The following is a 23,608-nucleotide window of genomic DNA, read 5'->3' as shown; positions in this document are numbered from 1 at the left end:
TAACTTCCTGTTTTTAAGTTCCTGGAGAAACTTCTTACCCATTAGCTACTTTTTAAAAATAATATTTATGCTAAAATTTAAATTACAAAACATATTGATTATATTTTCCATAAAATAGCCGCACTTTGCAAATTGGAGAGAAAAAATGTTTGGCAATGCTCTAACTTATTTTTCAAATATTTCAGGTTTAATTAGAAATGTTTGCTGATTCTAAAATATAGTTGGGCCTACCCATCTCAGCTAAAAAGATTCCAAATTCTATACATAGAGACTAGACAAATTAATACCATTGTTAATCCCAATGGACAGTAAGTCTATGGCCCTCAGAATTTTTAGGGCATAATTTGGTCTTTTCTTTATCATTTTCATGTAATATAATAATTTAAAATACAAAAAAAACCTTTTAGATTTCTGAGTTTTTATCTCTTTAAAATCATTTTGTGTCAAGGCCAGGATACTTAACCCTGGGCAGTCATTTCATTTGTGAATGCCCTAGCATTACTCTGTAGTCCTTTATATTGCCAGTCTCTCCTAATTCCCAGGACTTCATAGAATCCTCTGGCCACTGACCTTTGCAGTGTCAACTAACTTTAACCTGATTCACCTCTTCTGAGGCCTTCAGAGGTCTCTAGCTATGATTTCTTGTATCATAGTTTAATAACCAATAGCACACTCAAGAATAGCCATGTGCAAACTTAAAGTCTTTATTATACTTGCTCACATAATACCCTGACCTGTTAACTCCCACATGAACACCAGGTCTACAAGAGACCCTCATGCTCATTATCAAGCTTGTTACCTCTCTTGGCTATCCATCCACTTGGTTCAGCTACCCCAGGATAAAGAGCAAGACCTCCTACTGCAGTGGGCTTAAGAAGGGTCTGTGAGGTCACACACACAGCCAATCAGAGAGGTATGTGTCTCCTGTTACAAAACTATCTCAATATGACCAGGGTCTCACCCATGAGGCAGTCTGTGGCCACAGAAATTACTTCCGGGCAGCTCAACAACCTCCTGTTTGCACTGGGCTGACTCATTGTAACAAGATCCTAACAATTTTGTATCTACATTATAAAAGTTAAATCTCTGAAAAATTGAGACAGATTCTAATGATGTGTATAACCTAGGAAGGGTAAAAACTTAACATATATAGGTCATGCAAAATTATATAAAAACTATAGAACAAAATGAAATCTAATATGAATGTAAGAAACATTTATCAAAACTACCAAATCTTTTTTCAGTCTCTCATAACTTGTATTTTTAAAAGAGCAAATGAGATAGTTTGTAAAATTCTTTGAAAACTTTAAATTGCTATAAAAATGCTAGTAGGTGATAGTAGTAGTAGTAATAGTAGTAGTAGTAGTAGTAGTAGTAGTAGTAGTAGTCGTTGTCGTTGTAGAATAGTATTAGTAGTAATAGTATTGTATTTGATTTTTTTGTATACAGATGTAAGACTTTACATCTACCCCTTAATGAATTTATCTTAATTTCCATTCAGTGCTTTGTCAAGACATTTTAACATATTGACTTTAGCCTCATGTGTCTCTTTTCCTCTTAGTGTTATCTGCAAGTCTGATGAACTGTCTCTAAGCTATTTTCTAAGTTAAAAATGCTAAATAGAATAAAAATAAACTGCTTTTTACTTTATACCATAGGAGAATTCCTGTCACAATGACACTAAACTAATCATGACTGAATACCACTATTCAGCAAGATTTAATCCTACTAATTATATTATCATCTTAATCGATATTTCTCCATCTTCTCCCCAAAGTATGAGATTCAATATCAAAAGTTTTGGTAACAATCTATAAACTACATTTATACATTATCCTCATCTAACCATTTAGCAATCCAGTACAAAAAAGAAAGAAATTTACAATTTACTGACTACCTACTATATGCAATAATCTGTGGTAAGTATTAGGGATGCAAAGACAAAAATCAGACAGTCTCTGCACCTGAGAATCTTCCTTGTGAATAAAATACATGTACAGAGGAATAAATTAAGAAGGCAAATGTCTTTTCTCTATAGAGTGCTCTGCTTACATTCTGTATACTCATTGCTTTGCCAATACCAATGATATAGAGTGCCCATCTATCCAAATTTCTAATTACTGTTTTCCCATTGCCATCTATTTCAGTCCTACCCTTCCCATGTCCCAATGCAGCTTGCCCCTTCCATTGACCTTTCTGCAACACTTTTTTTAACAAAATTTTTTCTCATGTTAGATCTCTTCTTCTCACATGCTTTCTACCTTCTGACCTTCATTCCAGAAGTTATTGCATCCCTGATTACCCTTTCCAGTACTAGATCATTTCTTTCATGATCCCCTCCATCACCACATACATAGACATATTGATGGGAAGAGTCAGTGACTCTCCATTGCTATTTTTAGATTCTCCCTCTGACACTATTTTTCCATAATTTCTCCTACTTTGTGACTTAATCTATCCAGTTATATCACCCAATCCAGACCCTACTTATAATTATCTATTAGCTTTCTTTCTCAAAGGGTTCAGTCTGACTCAAAGTATTCTTCTCTACTTCAATTCCTGCCCTTCTACTATAGTCTTCAACATAGTCTTGATGTTCCTTCAAATATCATGACCTCCAGTTCCTGTCTCCTCCTCCATGGGAATCTCTCCTCTCCTTTATTCATCCTCTACTCATCTGCCAAATGGATATTCCTAAAGTATAAGTCAGACTATATCACTTCCCTAATCAATAAGCTCTAGTTTCTAGAATCAACTACAAATTTTCCTTGGTGACATTTAAAACCTTTCTCAACTTACATTTATTTTATTTTTTTTCCTTTCACATGAAATAACAGATATAAAGGACTTAGTAGCTCATAAAGTGTAATCTGTACAGAAGCTAGTGATTATTATCATTCTTATTCACACACTATAAAGTTCAACCAGTTGGTCTACTTGCTACCTATATAAATGACAACTCTATGTCCATCTCTGTTCTTTGACACAAACTGTTCTTCATGCTTATATCCCTTTCTGCCTTGTGAAATCCATGCATTATAGATGCACAAAAATGAATTCAGACATGACTCAATCCCCCTGATAGAATGATCTGTCCCCCTTTGGGGGAATTATCATTTTTGTCTTTATTTCAACTCTACTGCCTTGTACAAAGTCTGACACATAGAAAATATTTAATAAAATGCTTGTTGATTGACTTATACATAGCTGTTACTTTATGATAATAGAAACAAAATTATATGTCACTTTTTGCTAGTTATATTTTCTGGAAGAAAGATACTACCTTATGTCCAGTGATTTTTGTAAGAACGTTGACCATAGTTAAAGATAACATCTCTTGTTAGCATGGAGAAACCCAGATAAGATGTTTCCAACTTTAAAAACCAATTAGTGTTATTTTTAAAATTCCAAAATAGTCTATTTTGTCATATTAAGTCCAACATGGAGATTAAGAATGACATGATTTTCTTGAGGCTTATTGTGTCTTACGTATTCAATTTTCAGATATTAAAACTCAATCAAGTTTAATAATGTTATATAATTCAATACCAGATGTAAAAAAAAATGATCAAAATAAATCATTTAGCTGTTATCACTTCCCAACAAGTAATATATATTTTATATGTTCCAATTCTGGTATGGTTATGTGGTCTCATCAATTATTATGGGTATGCTGAACACAAGTGCAAATCATGACTTAGAAAAGTCATGTTAGAAAAACAAATGAGATATAGTGTGCATAGAAATACCTTGGAAAACTATCAGTTGTTATATAAATGTTCTATCACAATGGGCCAGCTCTGACTCAGACTGACCTATAGCTCATATCCAAGATGGCCACAAAATGAGTCACTTTTAGAAGATTATATATCTAAAGCAGGAGGAGCATATTCAGGAGGGAAAGGATAGTTGGGGAGAATACCACATTCATTCACCTCATACTGTTTCACTGTGCTCTACTTTACTCTCTGCCATTCCACTTAAAGCTGAGGAATCTTCCCATCAGGCAGGATTTATGGCAAAGGCCATCTGTAGACCTAGAATCATGTATGAAGGGAACTTGGCTTGAGCTACTGGGGGAAAATTCTCAGATATATTCTCAGGCTGGAGTTCTGTATTCAGGTGGTGGAATACATTTAATAATGGTTTGCCAACACTTCCATGATATATGAGTCTTCCTTGCTTCTATCTAACATGGCTCCATGATGCTACCGCTGTATAGAACCTTGCTTATCAGACCATAGGTTTTACTCCCTCTCAGAAAGTGACATTACTCCATTACTAATCATTCTCTTCACCTGTTCCTAATGTAGCTTATTATTTCAGCTTTTGTACTAAAGTATTCTAGAAGGGGCCTCTAAAATCCCTCTTAATGATAAGATCTTTCATTTTATGAAATATGGGAGAGATACCAGAGTGGAAAGAACAAGAATAAGATCCCAAAAATGAGTTAAGTCTCAAAGGAATTTTGATTAGAAAAGATAATTGTATGGGTTCATATTGCTGATTTTCCTTTTTAACATCAGTCCTTGTCATTTATGTCTAGATAGAAACATTGAACATCAACTTGGACAAATTTAGAGGGACAATAGAAAATAGAAGAGCCAAAGAATCAGACATAACTGATCTTCTAAACAATAAAACCTAAAGTAAATAGGGCACATGTGAGTGAAGCTCACCAGGAACAAATTCTTCAGTATCACAAGGGATTAGACACTTCTCCCATTCATGGTATTCTTTTCCATTTGGTTTTTTAAATGTTTGCAGATTGAAACAGTACTTTGATTTTCTCTTTATCTTTTTGAAATTTTCTGTGAGTTCTTTTCTACTCTTCCTTTAAATTCTTTTCATTTTTAATCATATTTTCCTCTTTACTCAGACTTGTATCTGAGGAATATAAAGGAAAGATTTCTGTCAAATAATTCTCAAAGACCTTTGATTGGAAAAATAATTAAATACCAAAAAGGAAAACTGACTTCCTCCCCAGAAAGGAATATAAAGCATTTTCAATGATAATTAGAACTCCTAAGAGAAAAAAAAATAGATTATAGCCAACAGATTATTATGACAAGAGAAGCTATAGAATTATAAATATATATATATACATATATACATATATTCACAGCTGATCATTGGTAAATGCTCAATATATACCAGACTTAATCTTACATTATTCCTTTTCCAAAAATCTCTTAAAAATAAAAGACCGTATTCAGATGTTATTATTGTTCACTCTATGTGTTCTAAGATGACTAATGACATGATGGAGTGATGTTTTGATTTGTGCCTGAATTGGCACAAAGCAAAGTTACACAAAGTCATCAGTCTCATTCTCTTCCAAGATCATTGAAGTCCAGTGGCAAGATAAGTCAATATAGCTGGAGATGGCCCAGTATGCAGTGGATGACCTTGGCATTTTCAATGTCTGACCAAGTCGTAAAAATTCCACAGCATATGTGTCAGACATCTTCATAGTCCATGGAACAAAGTCTGCTCATCTACCTATTTATCCAAGGAAGTCTTCACATGCTTAGATACCCCCTTAATTCACCTATGGGTTTAATGCCACTTGGTTACACTCAATTTTTTAAGGGTCTACTGAGAAGGTTTTATCAAAGTTTAGTCACTGTACATGCTACAGCTTCTTGGAGCTGCAGATGAGAATCTTTTGACATCTTTTGTCATTTGATTCCTGTATAAATTGGATTTAAATGAGACAAAAATCATGAAATCATCAGCCTCATTTTTTCTTCCAGAGCCACCACTGCCCAGTGCCCCAAGATAGAGTCAAGACAACTGGTAATGACTTGAGATTCAGTGTATGATCTTGGTGTTTTTGATGTCCAACCAAGATGTAAAATCTCCACAACACCTGCTTCAACTGCCTTCATGGCCATCAGAACAAAATATTTCATCCACTCATTCCACCAGTGTTGTGATACTGACGTCATCTGCCAGTGGCTGCTGGAGGTCTAACTCAGACCTGTAGAATGGATCTCTTCATGTGAGAGGATGATGATAATACAAGGAGACTGAGAGCCAATTACATTCTCTGACTTCCTGACTGAGAGGCAGTTTCATTGTCTGAACACTCTCCTCTTCCCTTTTGCCTCCAATTTATTTCATTCCCAATCCACAAGGAACAAACGTGTAAGTAAAGGCTGCTTTATAACTCCTTCAAGTGTTATGATCCACACCTGTGGAGGGTCTCAAAGAATTGACCTGCCCCTTCACTTAGGCATGATCCTTAACAATTCCCCTTTTTTTGTTTTATGAAAACACGATTATTTTCCCCTCACAACATGATCAGTAAGTTTATGCATTAGCTGTTATCTAAGTCTATATGCTAGGGTATCTGAGTCCGCATGCTAGAAAGTGAAAACAGCACTATAGCAGGTGTTGAAGCTTATGAAATGTCACAGAGGCAAACTTTTAAATGGAGAAGAGGACTATAGTCAGAACAGCCATTTAAGTCTCTCATCAGTCTCCTGGCTCAGCCCTTTAATGTGTTGGCCCATTTAATTATCCCAACTAATAAAATCTTACCAGGTCTCTTCTCCCTTTCCTTCCCTGTGGGTTACCAAAGGGATTCTGAGAGGACCCTACCCATGAACAGCTCTAAAGCACTGCTGCTTCTTTGTTTCTTATGCCCCATGTTGGGGCACTATATGTTGTGATATAGGAGCCACCTACCAGTGGCTACTGGAGGTCTGACTCAGACTTGTAAAATGGATCTCTTCATGTGAGAGGATGATAATGATACAAGGAGACTGAGAGGCAATTGCATTCTCTGACCTCTCTCCTCTTCCTTCTTGCCTCCAATTTATTTCATTCCCAATCCACAAGGAACATCTATATTATTAAAGGCTTCTTTGCAATTCCTTCAAGTGTTATGATTCACAGCTGTGGAGGCTCTTGGAGAATTGACTTGTCCCTTCAGTTAGGCATGGTCCTTAACACACTAGGAAAAGTCTTTATATGCTTGGGGTATACACCTCCCTAATTTACCACAGGGTTTAAAACCCCTTAGTTACCTTTAATCTGCTTTAGCCCGTCTGCAAAAATAGTTTACCATGATGTGGCTGCTGTACATACTATAGCTTCTTAGAACCACAGATGAGAGTTAGATGAATCAAGTGAACACTAACGGTAGAAAGCAGCCTTATAGGGCACTGGGCATTTATTTATGCTTGCCTTAGATTTCTCATCTATAAAATAAAGATAATAATAGCATCTATTTTGTAGGGTTGTTATGAATATCAAATGTCAATCACTTTGCAAATTTTTAAGTCATTTAATGTTTATTTTATTTAATTATTGTATTACCTCCAATTGCTTATTCTGGACCTTCAAATTTGTGGAATTTTTTACACATACACATTGGCAGAAAAAAAAAATCTGTTATAAGTACAGTCATTGTAAGTTTTCAGATTCACCAGTTAAGGCAAAAATAAAAACAGACACTTGCTTTATTACCTTTGCCAATCTATTGCTTCATTTGATATTTGGGTTCCACATTTCTCAATCTGATAGTGGCTCCAATAAATACAGAATATTAAATAAACAAAGGGCATATTGTTAGAAAGTGGATAAAAGAGACAATGTTTTTCAAACTTGGGGGTCAATATCACTATAGGTCTTCTGATGAATTCTAAGGGAAAGTCTACACAACCTAAGGTAATTAATTATTTTTTGCATATATTATGCCATCAGATAGATATATGATGGGAAGAGAAGTCTGTTTGATCATGGAGCAAGAGGCACAGATAAATCATGGGCAGCTTGCCACATTCCATTGATATTAAAATTTCAAGAAGCCTAATTACTGAGTGGACCTCTATGGAGTGTGTGATATGGACAAAGTCACACAGGATGACATATTAATGCAAAGATGCACTATAGCAGGGAATACCCCAACTGATCAGATGGCAGATCCATCAAAGCATCAAAGAATTTCAAAATAATCTGTAAGCCAAAACATGCTTGAAAGTTCTGAAGAACTTGATCTCAAGATCAACTCCAGGAGGAAAATGTATGAAAGCTGGTAAGAGCTGTGTTTTTCATCTTGGTATCCCCAATAAGTACACAAATATCTAGCTTTCATATTGTATTTTAGACTCTATTTTCAAATCTCCTGAACTCAATCTCATACCTATACAAAGTTTAGGTATAAATCATTCTTTTCCATGGCATTGGCTTCTCCTGGAGATGACTACCCCAGGTTAAATGTACACTTTTTAGTCTGAATTCCTAACGTTATAACTCAGAAGTCCCACCATGAATTTATGTTTAATAGACAATCAGAAATAGCAATTAGTTTATCTAATTAATCTATGAATGGTCATAGTAACTAAACTTTCCCCTCATTAAATACATTTCTCACAGCATCAATGGGAAGAGTGGATACATGTGTAGAATTCATTTTTAGAGACACATATTTAGTAAATACATATATTCCAAGATAATCATATCTTGGACACTGAAAGAAATTATATCATCATATGTTGTCCTCATAGAATACTGCCTGTGTGCAGCATCTCATCCAGGCAAATTGCTTGATTGGACTTCCTGGGCCCTGTCTTCCCTGTCTCTTAACAGGAAAAACTCTGTTTCCAAAAAATTCTTTTTTTGTGTCTTGATTACATTAGGCCTGCCCCTTGCTAGTCCAGCTTCTTCTGTCAAGGGAGCAACAACACTGTAAGGTAGCATACTGTTGGCGGATATGTATAGAGAGGAGAGAGAAGTCCTTCTCTGCTCCCTCCCAGAAAGGCAAGGAACAATATTCCCTCTAGGACAATGTTCTTCTTCCATAACTAGCTCTCTTACTCATGGTATATCCATTCAGGTCTTTTCCTGCTCCTTAAAAAGCATATTTTGTCTATGAAAAGGTAATTGAGAGCTTGGCAGATCCGTTATCCATCCAGTGGCAAACCACCATTAATTCTATTAAGTTTGATTAAAACCTCACACTTTTAGGGGTTATTGAGTATATTCACTTCTTTGGACTTCAGTCTAAGACCCTAACATTTTATTTCCATCAACTAGACTGAGGAAAATCAATTATTAATTATATTCTAAGTAACTCTGCACCCCATCCACCGACTATTTGTAGCCATATTCTGTCCTCAATTGGTAAATTCAGTGGGATCAATGGCTTTCACTCTTAAAGCATCATATTCCTCATTTCTCCTGTTTTTCTTATTTTCAGTATTCTCTTTTTTTAACTCACATCCCATCTTTTATCTCAATAAGGTGTGAAAGTGACTCTGGGTTTTCTAAGATTTTGTCAGTGGAATGAAAATGCTGGTACATATCAGCAGTACTGAAAAGGCATGAAATGCAGGCCCAGTAACAGATTATGCCTATTGTCTCAGAATATAATTTTACAATGACTTATCACTGAAAGACTGGTAAACAGATAACGTACCCAACAACTCAAAGAGACAGTCTACTAAAAGAGAAAGCAAACTTGTCAGAACAAGAATTGTTTTCTTTTTGTCTTTGTATACCCCGAATATAGCATGATACCTGGCACCAAGAAAGTACTTAATATGCACTGGGTTATTTGTTGGAAAGGTAATAATCTGTTCGGACAAGAAAATATTCAAACCCACAAAATCACATATATTTTTGAATCTTTGTAGTAATATTATCTTTCTTCCTTCCATTCTTCCGTCCTTCCTTCCTTCCCTTTTTTATTTTAGGATACAGGTTTCACAAATAGAGTGGCCAATTAATTTAAAGCAGGGATTCTTAATCCTTTTTTTTGGCATTGGATAATCTTTTTTCCATGCTGGTAAAGGCTACAGACTTCTCAGAACAATGTTTTTAAATATGTATAATAGAATTATCAAGGAAATTAATTATTTTTAAACAAAATTACTAAAACATCTACAAAATAAGTTCAAAGACTCCTGTTTAAGAATGTTTGATTTAAAGTTATATCCATGATGTGACACTTTCTCCAAACTATTTAAGTCATTTGCTCCAAAATGTTATCTGTTTATGTGCGTACCCTTTGATGCAGCAGTGTTTCTACTGGGCTTATATCCCAAAGAAATCTTAAAGAAGGGAAAGGGACCTGTATGTGCACAAATGTTTGTGGCAGGTCTCTTTGTAATGGCCTGAAACTGGAAACTGAGTGGATGCCCATCAATTGGAGAATGGCTGAATAAATTGTGGTATATGAATATTATAGAATATTATTGTTCTGTAAGAAATGACCAGCAGGATGATTTCAGAAAGGCTTGGAGAGATTTATTTGACCCGATGCTGAGTAAAATGAGCAGGAGCAGGAGATCATTATATATTTCAACAACAATACTATATGATGATCAGTTCTGATGGACGTGGCCCTCTTCAACAATGAAGATGAACCAAATCAGTTCCAATAAAGCAGTAATGAATCGAACCAGCTATACCCAGCGAAAGAACTCTGGGAGATGACAATGACCCATTACATAGAATTCCCAATCCCTATATTTTTGTCTTCCTGTATTTTTGATTTCCCTCACAGGCTAATAGTACACTATTTTAAAGTCTGATTCTTTTTGTACAGCAAAATAACTATTAGGACATGTATACATATATTGTATTTAATTTAAACTTTAACATATTTAACATGTATTGATCAACCTGCCATCAGGGGGAGGGGATGGGGGCAAGGAGGAGGAAAATTGGAACAAAAGGTTTGGCAATTGTCAATGCTGTAAAATTTACCCATGCATATAACTTGTAAATAGAAAGCTATAAAAAAAAGTTATCTGTTTATAAAATAACTTTTCTGTTTTCATTTTTAAATTTATATTGTTCTAAATGAAATAGTTAACTTCTTCAACAAGGATAATTCATTTGGTGATAGATGAACTTCAGATAGATTGCTGGTTTCTAGTAAGAGCTGAAGTCTATTTCTTTCAGGTTCTGTTCTTCTGGGTTACTATCATAAAGTAGATTGGATTCTACATTGAAGAAGTCAGCTTTCACTGGGCTCAGCACACTGAAAATAAGCAGAAATGGAAAGAGAACACTTTTTTTCTCTTTCAAAATGATTTGAAATTCAAAGTACATTCTTCTGAAATTGAGACGTGTAGCTGGCATGTATTCTGAAGCTAATAACAGCTGGAAGTCTGGAGCTAATCAACTATCTATCTCTGAGTACAGCTAGTAAGACTCACTATCAAAACCTAAAGCCAAATAGCGAGAAAAAATAGAAACATGAAGAAACAATTGCATTGGAGAAGTTCTTACTAAGATATAAAGATAGTATGGGGCTAAGAAAAAATATTTACTATACATGCCAAAAACATAAGCATAGAGTGTGATCTTAGAAACTATGAACTTAACAATCCATTGGATGGACTAATGCTGTTTCTGTCTACTCTTCCTTCTCAGAATTTTCTTCATTATGATAAGCTATAGCTATTATAAGATTAGTAAGGAGCTGACATTTGGCTTGAAGAAAAATCACATCTTGTTTCCTGATATTTGTTATCAATTGTCCTTTTATTCTTCCTGATTCCAATAAAAACAAATTTGTCTATTCATTCAATTGTTCAAACAATGAATATTCACCCTCTTTTTAAAAAAAATAAAATTGTGTAGGCATTTTACTTATATTAGGATACTCTTTTGTTTTCCTTTCTTTGATAGGCTTCAGACTTGAAAGGATGCAGCCTTAGGTTACTGTTTCATTGGCCAACTACTTGAAAGAACTGAGCAACTTCAACTAGAAGGTTGCACTGGAGATGAAAATAAAAAACAAAAACAATCCCTGATCTCAAGGAGATTAGAGCTTAATGAAGAAGACAATGTATCTATAGCATCTACATAAGTTTAATCCATATTATATATTTGTTTGTATGTGTGTATATGTTTGTTTATATATGTATACATGTGTGTATAGATAGAAGATAAATATAGAGAAAATGGAAGTTAACCTTAGAGAAATCAATGCTCTGAATCTTGGAGTACTGGGAAAGGCTTTCTGGAAAAGTTGTCTCTTAAGTTGAATTTAAAAGGAAACCAAACATTCTGAGAAGTTAAGAAGTAGAGAAGTAGAGAAGTTAAGAAGAGAGATTTTGATCATGGGAAACGGGCCTATGCAAAAACTGGAGACAAGAGATGGTATATCTTTTTTATTCCCTAAGGCATTTGGGATTAAATGACTTGCCCAGGGCCACACAGCTAAGAAGTGTGGAGTGTCTGAGATCAGATTTGAACTCAGGTCTTCCTGATTTTAAGGCTGGTACTCTATCCACTGCACCACCTAGATGGTATATTTTATAGAAAGGATTGCATAGAAAAAAGTCAAGAGCAGGAAGACTGGAAAATTAGGAAGGAACAAGATTATAAAAAGCTTTTTTAAGTAATAACTCTTTATTATCAAAATACATGTAAAGATAGTTATCAAACTTCACCCTTGCAAAATCTTGTGTTCCAAATTTTTCTCCCTCCCACCTACCTCCCCCAGACAGTAAATAATACAATGTAGATTAAACATGTGCAATTCTTCTAAACATATTTCCATATTTATCTTGCTGCATAGGAAAAATCAGATCAAAAAGGGAGAAATGAGAAAGAAAAGCAAACAAGCAAGCAACAATAACAACATAAAAAGGTGAAAATACTATGCTGTAATCCACATTCGGTCCCCATGGTCCTCTTTCTGTTTGCAGATGGCTCTCTCCATTACAGATCTATAGAAATTGACCTAAATCACCTCATTGTTGAAAAGAACCAAACCCACCACAGTTCATCATTACAAATCTTGTTGCTAGGTACAATGTCCTCTTTGATTCTACTCATTTCATTTAGCATAAATTCATGTAAGTCTCTCCAGGTCTTTCTGAAATCAGCCAGCTGAGCATTTCTTATAGAACAATAATATTCTGTTACATTCATATACCATAACTTATTCAGCCATTTCCCAACTGATGGGCATTCATTCAGTTTTCAGTTCCTTGTCATGTCAAAAAGGGCTGCTACAAATATTTTTGCACATGTGGCTCTTTCCCCCTTTTTTATGATCTCTTTGGGATACATATCCAGTAGAAACACTGTTGTATGAAAAGTATAAAATGCCAAAAAGAGAGAGAGAGAGAGAGAGAGTTTTATATTTGATCCTAGAATAATAGGGAACCACTGGAATTTACTGAATAAAGTAGTTGCACAGTCATACCTATACTTTAGAAAAATCATTTGGCAACCAGAGGAAGAAGGATTGGGGTGGAAAGAAAGTTGTGTCAGGGAGATTAACTAGAAAGCTATTGCAATAATATAAAGAAGAGGTGATTAGCATCTGAATTAGGGTGGTATCTGTGTGAGTGAAAAGAACAGTATATGTGAGAAAGATGCTATATAAAAAGATAATACTTGAGTGATAATTAGATTCTATCTAGCCAAGAAAATCAAGGCACAGACAGATTAATTAATAATCTGCCTCAAGTCACATAGTTCTAGAGTTGTTATTCTTTCTAAGTTACTTTTTTCTTCTTGTTGTGAGTACTCCATGAATACTAGTTATACAATATGCATGTCATGCTCTGACAGAGAGTTTCATGAATTGTCATGAATCATTTTGGCAAAAAAATACTCATTGCCACCAAAATAATCCAATAAGCATATTCTAAGTAAGATACAGTGGTACACACAGGGAATGTGTATCCAAAACCAAATTCAGTTTCTGTCCCCAGGAGTTTATATTTTAGTGGAAGATTACAATTTGTTATATTTTAAATATGATTTGCATGCTTAAATAAAATAAAATGTAAATAAAATTAAGTTAATTTGAGGAAGAATAGAACATTAACAACTAGGACAATTAGAAAAGATTTCCCATAAGAATTGTCACCTGACCATAGATTGCTATGAGACATGTCTTACTTGAAGAACTCTCTTAAAAATAAAAAGCACTTAGCCATACATGCAATGAATGAGTGCATTCCAGGCAAGGGATACAACCTGCACCAAGATCCAAAGGTAAGAAATTGAATGTTAGATTTGGGAAATAACAAGTTGGCCAGTTTGGCTGGAATTATGAATGCACATTGATTGTATAAGTCTGGAAAAGGAATCTGAAGCCAGACAGTTAAGAGTTTTAAATTATAAGCTGAGGAATTTGGAACTATTCCTAGAAGCAGTAGGGAACTACTGAAATTCCAGTTTGGACATGTTAAATTTGAGATACTTTAAGGTCATGCAGGTGAAAATGTCCAGCAAATACTTGGTATATAATACCAGAAATCAGGAGAAATAGCGAGTTTGTACAGATTTTTGAGCCCTATAGATGGTGACTGAGCCCCTAAAACAAGTAGAAGTACAATCTTGGGAAACACCCTTCTTTAGAAATGTTAGGATAACCTGACAAAAGAGAGTAAGAAGCAATGAAATACCCAGGATAACACAAGAACAGAGAAATGACAAATGGAAGAAAAAAGGAAGACAAAAGGAAGAAAAAGAAACAGTCTTTTCAAAAGCTGTTGCAGAGAAATCTGGAAGATCAAGACTGATAAAAGACCAATGGATTCAGCAGGTGAGAGCTTACTTGATATTTTTCAGTGTCAGTTCTATGATCGTATGAACTGAAGAAAGATAAATTTGGAGAGAAATATTTTAGTAAAGCATTAAGATTAGGAGTTCCTTTTCAAAGAGTGGAGAAATAAGTATAAGATGAAGAAATCAATGTTCCTCAATTCTAAATTTAACTACAATGCTTGTCAGATTTAACTTCATTGCCAGGCACCTACTTGACTTCTCTCCAGGACATTAAGACCTGCCAGTGAAAGAGAAAACTCTTAGCACAAATTATGAGAACCCAGGCTCACTTCTACTCCATGTTGATGGACCAGAATAAGTACTGGTAACTGGTAACTGGTACTAAGATAATAAAATTTTATAAACAGTCACTTGGAAGTTTGTTTAATTAATACATAAGCCAATATCAATCAGTCAACTATTTAGTAAGCCACTGACACATTTAATAAACAACTACTCTACTTTGTGCCAAATACTGTCCTAGACCCCAGGGATATAATTTAAGTAATAAAGATCTTACTTCTATAGGGAGAGATAGGATGTCCATATATAAATAAAAATATACAAAATTAATACAGATGGGTGGAAAGGGAGGCAATAGTAGCTAGCCAATTGTTGTAAAATCTCGTTTCCTCCTTCTGAGGTCATGAAATCATAAAATTTTTCAGAGTTTTTTTCAGTCCATCTCCCACCCAAACAGAGTTTTCCTCTATAATGTTCCTAACAAGTATTCTTTCAGGCTACACTTAGATCTCCAGTGAAGACCTATCAATATAGGCAATTAATTCCACCTTTCTATGCCACTTGAGTTCAAATACATCTTCCTACAGTTTTTTTCCTCTTGCTGGACCAAAGAGAAAAAGTCCAATTCCTCTTTAACAAGAGAGCTCTTCAGATAAGACATGTCTCATAGCTCTCTATTGTCATTTTATGCCTAGAATCTCACATTGCACTCTCACATAGTGGATGCTTAATAAAAGCTAGTTAAAGAGAATAGAATTGAATGCTACCCTTCAAAATCTTTTCTTCTCCATTCCAATTTTCCCTGCTTCCTTCAACAAATTTGCTAAATTCAAGATATTTCAGAAATATTAGAATAATTTTAAATTTTTAATGTCAGAAAATTGCATTAAGACTTTTGAAATACCTATAGAGTTGAAAAGAAAGTAAACCATATCTCATATGTGTGTATATGCATGTATGTATTATGTTTATAAATAAATGTATATATATAGATATATATATTGTATATATATTCCATCTTTAAGTTATTTTAAATATAATTTAAAAAATAAAATTAAGAGGTGAGAGAGGAATATAGAAGGAGAAAAAGAAAGAGAGATGTGGAATAAGGTAAATTATCACACCTAAAAGAGACTTTTACAGTGAAGGGGGAGAGGAAGTAAGCAAAGAGAGGTTGAATTAATATCACTCTCATATGAATTTGATCAAAGACAGAATAACATGCACACTCAATTGGGTGTAGAAATCTATCTTACCCTAAAAGGAAAGAAGAGGAAGGGGTAAAGTATTCAGGGGAGGTGAAAGAAAAGAGGGCAGATTGAGGAATGTAATAATCAAAAGCAAAACATTTTTGATGAAACAGAGTGAAAGGGAAGAGAGAATAAAATAAACATGGGGAAATACAATTATCAAGAATAATTGTAAAACATTTTTGAAATAAGTTTTGCTGATAAAGGTCTCATTTCTCAAACATATAGAGAACTAGGTCAAAGTTATAAAAATAAGAGCATTCCCCAAATGATAAATGATCAAAAGATTATGAGCATTATCAAATATAGTAATCATAATTATCCATAGCTATAACTATTGATTGAATGAATGCAATTTTAAACAATTTTGAAGTACTATTACATGTCTTTTAGATTTGTTAAGATGACAGAAAAGGAAAATAACAAATGTTGGACAATGTGGAAAAATTAGAGTTAATACATTATAGAAAGAGTTGTGAACTGATTCAACCTATTCTGTAGAGCAATTTGGAACTATGTCCAAAGAGCTATAAAACCATGCATACACTTTGCTAGGTCACTAGCAATCCCACTATTAGATCTGTATCCAAAAAAGAGATTAAAAAAAAAAAGGAAAAGAACTTATCTTCACAAAGATATTTATAGCAGCTCCCTTTTCAGGGAAAAGAATCACAAATTGAGGGGATGCCCATCAATTGGGTAATGGTGAAATAAACTGTGATAGGCAATTGTGATGCAATACTATTGTATTATTAGAAATGATGAGCAGGATGCTCTCAGAAAAATCTGGAAAGACTTCTATGAGCTGATAAAAAGTAAGATGTACTATGTACAAAATAACAGTAATATTGTTAAAATGATCAGTTGTGAATGACATTACTATTCTCAACAATACAATGATCCAAGATAATACTGAAAACTTAGGATGAAAAAGTACTGATGGTGCCTGAATGTAAATTGAAGCATAAGGTGTTTTGTTCTTGTTCTTGTTTGTTTTGTTTTTTAACTTAATTTTTTCTTGACGGTTTTTTGTGTGTTTTCTTTCATGCCATGACTATGACTGAAATGTTTTGCATGACTTACACATATTGAATTACTTGCATTTTCAGTTGAGAGAAGATAGTGGAGAAGAAAGGAAAGAATTTGGAACTCATGGTTTTTAAAATGAATGTTAAAATTATATTTAAATGTAGCTAATGGGAAATAAAATACTAAATATTTTTTTAAATATTCAAAATATAGTCTAGGACCTTTTAAGAAAAATTAAAAGTCAAAATAGTTGTCATGAAACCCATTCATTTTACACCTAAAGAAAAAAAGATTAAAGTCCAATATAGATGCCTATTAACTCTTATTTTATATTTAATTTTAACAGTCCTGTTATAATTTTCCAGTCCATAGTAGCTCAGAAGGAGAAAATTACAAGGAGTAGTACAAATAGTAGAGTCAGAGATTCTGAAGAAAGTGAAAGATGACAGCTGACAACCAACCAGGAGGTGAGGAGATTGAAAAAATTATAAAAAGCAGATGGAAAAAATTTTAAAAGCCCAGGAATCTGGTGCCATTTAGTGTAGGGGGCAAATGGATATCACAACATAGTACATAATGTTGACTCTGAGTCATAAAAGCAATATTAAATCATGCTCAATATATTTTTCTTAAGAAGGAAGAAAAGTATATATCACATTTTTAGAAAGATTACCATAAAATTGGTTTCATTTTATTAAAGGTAAGCTTTCATTATCTGGGCAATCCATTTCTTCTAGATGATGCAAATGAATAAGGCATCTTTATAAAATAATAATTATTTAATAAAATGTGTGGTGTCAAAGTTTTATTAATAGTAAAAAATAGTATGTTCATGGGAAAATTTTACTTTTTAAAAATTTCAAAGTAAATGGCATAATCAATTTAACAAATTAAATTGAAATCCCTTCCAGCTCTAAATCTTTAATTATTGAAATTTCATTTTTAAAGTGATTTTATGAAATAACTCAAGATTTAGAGCTGAAAGTTATTTTAAAGATTATACAGAGCAAAAAAAAAAATGCTCAATCTAATGTAATATGAGAAACCGATGTAGGCTGCTATCTGAAAATATCCCTTCTATTAACAATCAGTATGCCTAGAATTCCCCAGTTAGACACTTATCCCTTTTGCTTTTAAGGTCTTTTTTAGTCTTCAATAGTTTCCTTTTCAAATATAAATATCTCTTCAATCTTCTTGCAGATTTTTACTAGCTTCGACTTTAAGAGTCATTATAACATGTTGAAAGGAAGAGTCTCTCTAGAAATGGGGCATCCAGAAAAGTGGCAGAAAAATGAGATTAGGAATCAGAGGTTCTGGACTTGAATCCTAGATTTGTGTTGATTATGTGATTCTGGATAAATAGCAATCTCACTAGACCTCTGCTTGATCGTCCATATGAGGGAGTTGGAGCAAATAATCTAAAAAGATTATGTCAATTTTTAATCTATCATCCTCTAAGAATTAAAGAGGAAGTAAGGAAACAATTGAGTGAAGAAAAGGAGGAAGAACTGAAAATGATGCTGGGAAGACACCAATAATCAATTATGCCTGTTTCCTTATTTTACCTAATCCTGATCCTACAAGCGACAGCTAAGGTATGTAAAGAACTGATATATGTCATTCTACATCTGTAGATCACTGGATCTGTACTAGATCATTGAAATTTTCATTTTTTATTGATTAATTCTCTAAATTGGTGAAAATTTTTGGGTTCTTTAAAAAAAAATAAGCAGCTCAATGGGTCATGGGCCTAATGATTTAACCTATGTTATTTATATTTATTATCACCCTAAAGCAGCCAGGAACTGGAAGATAGAGATGTCATCACTGATTATGGTTTATTTTCATTCTATTTAATTCAATAAGCATATGCTAATTTCCTATGACATACAGAAATCACTGTGCAGAAATAGTGATCAGATTTAAAGTTGAAATAAGATATGGATCCTGCTCTCATTATATGAGGTAAGGGTAAGATCATGGAGAAGGAGCAAGGAAATGAACACAAATGTTTCTAATATACAGTAGTGCAAAACTACATTACAAAAGTACATAATAAAATGCCACATTTCCTTAGAAATCTGAGGGAAGAAGCATCATTATAGCTTGGGGAAAAACTGAAAATTATCTTGGGAATATTCTAGAAGAGAGCTAAGGTGACACAATGCAGAAAGAGCTGGACTTGGAGTCAAGAAGATCTGAGTTTGAATCTTGTCTCGGACACTTATTAGCTGTGTACCTCTGAGCAAATCATTTAATGTCTTTGTGACTCAGTTTCCTCATCTATAAAATAGAGATAATAATAGTACTTTATAAGAACAAATAACTTTGAATGACTAATGAACCCTAATCACATTAATGACTAACCATGATTCCAGAGAACCACTGAAGAAGCATATGACTCCATAAGAGAGAAGAAATACCCTTATCTTAGGATACAAAAATGAAACCCTTTTAAGATATGTCCATTGCAGGAATTTGTTTTAATTAATTATGTATATTTATTACAGGGGTTCTCCTATCTCCTGCACAAAGGAAGAAAGGTTAGAGATTGTATATATATATGTAAACATATATGTTTGTATAATTAAGTACAAAAATAAATTATAATTTGAAAATAATAAAGTATCCAAGGAAAAAGTAGGAAAAAAAATTTATTCCAATCTGGGTGCATATTTTGCATGGTTGCTGGAATACCAGGAGTCTTAAAGTAGAAATGACAGGTACCTATGAGTTCCCACATATACCCATATGCAGGGAGAGGCAGGACCAAATATTGAGGATTCCACAAGTCTGCAAGCTTCAATCAGGGATCTCCTCAACACAAAATTCACTTTTATTCTGAGTAAATATCATTACCATTATCATCCTTCATCATCACCACCTCCCCCTGTCCTCACCAAATGTTTTCTTAATACCCAATATGTGTTAGTAGAATCAAAATATGCACCAGCAATATTTCCATCAGATTTCCTTATAAGACCCATCAGCAGTAGTAATTCATCTGCCACTGAATTCAGTTGTTTGCCATAACATTGTATCTGCCAAGAACTATGAGGCAAGGGCAACTCTGAGGTTCAATATTTCTTTTCATCTCTATTCTCAGCATATCCTGATCTTCCTTAATACACTGATATAATATCTAGGTGTTTATCATCTTTGATAAGCATGTAGGTCAGTGTCCTACATATAGAAGATATCTTATAATTGACTTGAATTGTCAAGTCAACTCCAAGACCCTATAATTCCAATCCATATGGTCTGCCATGATAGCTTGCCAGGACTAAAGGGATATGAATGAATGAAAAACCATTCATCAAGCCTTTACTATATGCTATGCACTCAAGATATAAAAAGAAAAGCAGAGACAGCCACAGATCTCAAGAAATTCACATTCTAATTGGGGAGATAACAGATGCAAAAGTTTTCACTTGTGAGACAAAACAAGAGAAATAGTTGGAACCAAAGTTTCCTTAGTGACCAGGAAGCTCAAAAAGATAAACTTTTAAAAAGAGGTATATTGATACCTTGGAAAAGCCAAGGGGAAAAAAACTGCATCTTAAATAGATTGTATTTGGGTGAGTGAGGAAAAGTATACTGGAAATCCAAGGTTGATTTGCTAAACTGAATAAAACTAGACCCCATAACCAGTAAACAAGCAACTTTTGTTTGCCTAGACAGCTGACCTAGGAATACCTTAATATCTCAGACTTATTATTGAGGAAGGATTCAGAAGATGAAGAAGAAGCTTATGTTCCCAAGATCATACCCAGAGAACAGAATCCCAAAAACTTAATGGCAGGCAGAATGACAGTGAAAGAAGAAGTCTATGCTTCCCTTTCATAACAACTTATGGCCAAGGAATGACAAGAATGATGGATTTGAATAGAACCTGGAAATGGATCTTTAAATTATATCAAGCACTAGCTTTGGAGTCAGGAGGACTTGAGTTCAAATTCTGCCTCAGTCATTTATTAGATGTATAACTGGGCAAGTCACTTAATCCTGTTTGCCTCAGTTTCCTCATCTGTAAAATGAGCTAGAGAAGGAAATTGCAAACCATTCCAGTATCTTTGCCAAGAAAATCCCAAAGTAGGGGCACACTCAAATATGATTATCACTAAAGAACAATACTTTGAAACTTAGAAGTTAGGTGATCACATTCAAGCATTTAACTAATGCAAGCTTTATTTTCCTCATCTGTGAAATGGGGGTGATAATGTTCATGTTACCTATGTATCTGACAGGACTGAGATGGAGCAGAGCTTTGGAAACTTCAGAACAACACACAAAGGTTGGAGACTATGATTAAGCAAAGATCTTGATCAATATTCAATTTTCATTGAAACTCCAAATATAATGCTTTTTAAGTAATATGATAATTCAGCACCAAAAGTCAGCTGTTTGGCTGAAATGAAAATAAATTATAATATTCAGAGAATACATCCAAGACAATTAAAGTCTGAATCAAACATATCTATATATTTTCTCTTGAGAATTACATAATCATATTCATGAAACCAGACCAAGCACGCTCTCCTCTGACTGATAAATTATGAGATCCACATTTCAAAAATTTATAAATGTATAACTCTGAACTGTTCTCATAGAATTTATACATTTTCATTGTCCTTATTTTACTCACTGAAGGAATTCATTTTCAGTAAAAAGACCTTTGAAAAAATCTCCTAAGAAATAAACAAGATCAGAATTTCATATATAAGCAAAATATTTGTGTAATATCTGATCTACCCAAAGCATAACTTAATTGGGGTATATATGTTTAAAGATTGCATACAAGTTATTCAGAAAAAAAAATTATTTCTGAAATTTCAACTTTTGCTTATATATCTGTTCATATATGAAAATATTTAATCAATTTTAGAATTTTCTATTGTACATATGCATATATATATACATATATATGTATATATATACTTCAAGACTGACAAAAGGTCATATTTTCAATAATAACAAATGTAGACTTGTCCCAAAAGGATTTAGCTGAATTTCAAAAAATTTTAATTAGCTGTGCATTTGTAAAACAAATGATATTAATTTCATAAAATTATAGGAAAACATTGTGAGAAAATAAAGCATGGTGCCTTGAACATAGTAAGTGTTCATTAAATGTTTGTTGAATAAAAATTAATTGAACTGTGCTTAAATAATGACATTTCAGAATTTGGGGGTTTCTAAGTAAAGATACTTTTAAGTAACTGTAGAGCAATTATCAAGTGTGTAGTTGGAAGGAATTTCCTCACCAAGCAACTATTTGTGCAGAAAAAAAATCACAAATCCATACTCTTTCCCCCAAAATAAATATAGAGTACCTGGATCACTACTTTGTGTATAGGTTTTTGTTCAACAAATGTGTTTTATGTGAATGTATGATCTCATTAGATATAGCTATTAGTAAAATAATTGTAAAAATATTTTAGGTAGTACTTCACACATATGTACTCAATAAATGTGTACTTATTGAATGAAGTAATCTAGACTTACCTTTCATTAATAAAATTTGAATCAAAATATATGAGAAAGATATGCAGTAAAAGACTGTTTATCTTTTTCTTCCTTTTTTTAAACTAAGTATATAATGAAGCCAATAGCAAAAAGCCCAGTCAGAAAAGCCAGATGATTTTTCCCTGTCAAAATCAAATCAAGGGAGCAAGATTACAAAGGGGAGGAATGGAATATAATTCTCTTTATATGTGAGTATTCAGAAAGCCTTTCTTAAACTCCTTTATCTACCTTTGAAAACTTAGTAATATGTGTAAGAATATTATTCACCTCAAGATTTCTGGTTCTGGAAGGGAGACCCTCTCTCGTGCTAAATTACAACGTGGAAAATCTGGTCCCCTTATGTTTTTTCCATGTGGTCTGCTGGAGCCCTTTCTGCTCCAAGACTGGGAAGGCCAGGACATCTCCCCTGGCGGTTTTAAAGATTTTATAAAGTGGAAAGTATTTTGCTGGCTTGAATTCTACAAGCCCAGAATCAATTGATGAAAGATGCTGTTGGGACAGCTGGGGTGCTGCTGGGTTTTTACAGACATAGCACTCCCTCACAGTGGATAAGAGCTAATGATATTTACCTGCATGAAATGCTCATGTGTTTATTTAGTTATAGTTTGTGCAATTTCAAACCTAGTCCTATTTAAACCAATATATGTCCTTTATTTTTAATTACTTCATCTAAGATTTCAAACATTTTTAACCTCAAAATTGGGGGGGGGGGGGAAACTTGCAAAAAGTCTCCAAAAAAATTAAAAAAGGAAAAATGACTTTTTTTCCCAAAGAAACAAAAGATGCTTTCTTTTTTTAAAAAAAGCATCAGGACTCATATGAATTACAATTTACTATAGTTTTAAAGGTGGCCTATGACTATATCTGCAATACTTTCTTTATGAGTAACAAACTAATCTATTTTAGTCACCTTATCATGTCAACTTTTTTCATTTACATATTATTTCCCCCAAAATATTTCAACTGATGTCACTGAATAGTTAATAAAATAGTGGACGGCACCTTCCCCTCTATTCATTAACCAGAAC

Source organism: Sarcophilus harrisii, chromosome 4, assembly GCF_902635505.1.
Source record: "Sarcophilus harrisii chromosome 4, mSarHar1.11, whole genome shotgun sequence".
Lineage (NCBI taxonomy): Eukaryota > Metazoa > Chordata > Mammalia > Dasyuromorphia > Dasyuridae > Sarcophilus > Sarcophilus harrisii.
The sequence above is the reverse complement of the archived record's forward strand: the minus strand, read 5'-3'. Positions refer to the sequence as shown.